Here is a 3,118-nt window from a genome sequence, read left to right on the forward strand (position 1 = left end):
AATTGTCATTACTCCAAAGGCATAGACCTTTGGTGAAAGCCTTATGACATTCATTACATTTGTAAGGTTACTCTCCAGCATAAATCCTCTGATGTCCCACAGTTTTGATCTTTGAGTAGAAGTCTTAGCATGTACATTACTTTTGTGTGGTTCCTTTCAAAGATTTATATTCCGATATTTAGGGAATTATGAGGTCTGGATAAAGGTTCTGCCATGTTTACATAATTTCTCTTCACTATCAAGTCTCTGTTGTTGCATAATACCTGAACTCAAAGTAATGGCTTTGCTGTACTCATTACATTTGTAAGGTATTGCTCCGATAGGTTCCCCAAACTTTGACCTCTGGGCGAAAACCTTACCATACATACTACATTTGTGTGGTTTCTCTCCAAGATGTTTATTCTTACATCTAGCAAAAAGTGAGAACTAATTTAAAACTTTGCCATATTCATTGCATCTGTAAGTCTGTAAGTATGACCTAATTGGTGAACCCTGAGTTTAAAGCAATACCTAAAAGCCTTGCCACATCTAGTGCTTTTGTAAGGTTCTGTCCAGTGTGGAATATCTTATGACTGCTGAAGTGTGAGCCCTCAGTAAAAGCTTTCCCACACTCATGGCATTTGTAAGGTTTCTCTTCAAATGAATTTGACAAATCCTGAGGTCGGACCATTGTCTAAATTCAATACTTTTATAAGGCTTGTATGAATTTTCCATGTATAAATTTTCTCATGATGCCTAAGGCATGAACACTTGCTAAAAGCCTTGCCAAATTCATTACATTTGTTAAGGTCTCTCGCCAGTATGAATTTGCTGATGGTAAGTTAGACTTGAATGCAATGTAAAGGCTTTGCCAAACACATTACATTTGTAAGGTTTCTCTCGTATATGAACTCTCCAGTGATTTGCAAAGTGTGCATTTTGACTAAAGACCTTGCCACATAGATCACACTTATATGGTTTCTCTCTAGTATGGATTATCTGATGTGTACTGAGGTGTGAGGCCTGCCTAAAAGGCTTTGTCACGCTTATTACATTTGTTAGATCTCTCTCCAGTATGGATTACCTGATGGCAAGTTAGGCTTGAAAGCACCATGAAGGCTTTGCTATGCTCATAACATTTATAAGGTTTTTCCCTGTATACTTTTGAGTCTTTTGTCAGCTTTGAAGGATATCTAAAATCAGTCCTGTAGATATCAGAAATGTTGGCTTTGACACTAGGAGGAATCGTTGAAGAGGAGAAACTGAAGAAGTACTGTTAATAGATTCCACTAGATTCATAAAATTTCCTTTCAGTTTGAAATATCTGCAGTTCATCCAGAAAGCTTAATCACAGGCTTGTTTCTTGTGTCTCTTTTACTGTGTTGATCTCTTCTATCAGTTTTTTATAGGTTATAGTCATTCCTTTGTAATTTCTTTTATCATCTCTCCACTGACATTCAAAGTCAGGCATATTTTCCTGGATTCCCCTGAAGTAAAAATCTTTGATTACATGATTTTCATATGTTCCAAACCTCACTTTCTGGAAAACTTCTCCTGTATTACTGGTTTTATTGGTTGTAATTTCTTGACCACATGTGGAGGAGAGTTATCTACAAGATATAAAAAGCCACAGGTACCCTATTACTTATAGTTTCTAAATAAATGTTTCATGTATAAATGTTTCATGTGCAAAAGTAAAGTTATAATGTGCAAAAGAAACTTCCCCACTATGATCCTCAATTTTTTAGAAAAAAAAATAGGATTCTTTACTAACAAAATAGCAATCACATGTAATTCAAATTAATTTTAGGGTAGCCTAGTTTCAAACATCCTGTGATAAAAACACTCGTGCTGTGAAAACTTATGTTAGCTCTCTAAAAAAAGATATTTTTCCACTAAGACACCAAAGCACTGACCAACTGGCAGTAACCATACTGCTATTTCATGAAAGAGAAACAAAAATATTATATTATACATATTTTTATGTACATATTGGACATGAATAAATGTTAAAGAGCAGACAACATATTGTAATGATGAACAATCCCAAACAATATTATATAATTTAAGTAAATGGAAATTTAAAACTGTACAATCAATATAGCATTGAAGATTAAGTCAATAAATATATTTTTGTATATACTTACATACAAATAAAACCAAAACATTCTGTTATAAAACTATCTGTACCTATAGAGGCCATGCACATTAGAACATTAACAAATGGTGTATATTAGGTATATTGTATGATATCTGCTGAAAGTCTATCATCATTGCATCAAAATAAAAATTAATAAATAAAATATTCTGGGAACACATGACAAAACCAGCAGTAAATAACTGGCAACCATATTACAGAACATTATACTCACTGGAACTCTAAACTTTTCCCTTCAAGAATAAAGAAAGAACTATTATTGTAAAAAGATCACACAATATGAGAACTGAGAACTATGTTGAGATCACTGAATTCTGTATTATCAGGTCAGGAAAATACAAAATTTTATAAATAAGAATTCCAAAAAAGAAGTCAGAAGTCACCATTATGATTTTATGACTGTGATTATATAATAGCCAACAACTAGAGCAATTCCCTGTGTACGCAGTGCTCTTTAATTATCCATTACATTGGCCCCACAATATATGAAATACAGAGTCTGTGCTTTGAAAATTTATTAACTAAGATCAGGAAACAAATTACAAAATAAAACCATACAATGCACAGAAATAAATATCTCATAATAAACATGACAAAATTTTGGTATATCTTCTTAAAAATAAAACATGTGGAGAAAAAAAATGGCGTAGATGATAGAAGCTATGTTCATCCCTCTTGCGACCAAATCAAAGTTGTGACAGAATAGCGGAGCAAACAGCAAGGAAAGTCACCTGAGATCTAGATGAACAAGCTCTTCCACTAGGGAGAAAAATAAGAAATTACTCTAAAACAGGAGGAGGTAGAACAAGGTGAGGAGGCAAGTTTGCCCAGTCCAAGTGGCTGAGTGGGATGGAGGCAGCAGCAGCGGCTGTGGCAAAAGCCTCTTAAAGGGCATCAGCGAGCAGACTCTCCTGGTGATGGACCTGCTCAACCTGAGCACCAGTGCCAGTTCGACTATGCAGGGGGCACCAGGAACTTACA

This window comes from Pteropus vampyrus, unplaced genomic scaffold (genome assembly GCF_000151845.1).
Source record: "Pteropus vampyrus isolate Shadow unplaced genomic scaffold, Pvam_2.0 Scaffold328, whole genome shotgun sequence".
In the NCBI taxonomy this organism is placed as follows: domain Eukaryota; kingdom Metazoa; phylum Chordata; class Mammalia; order Chiroptera; family Pteropodidae; genus Pteropus; species Pteropus vampyrus.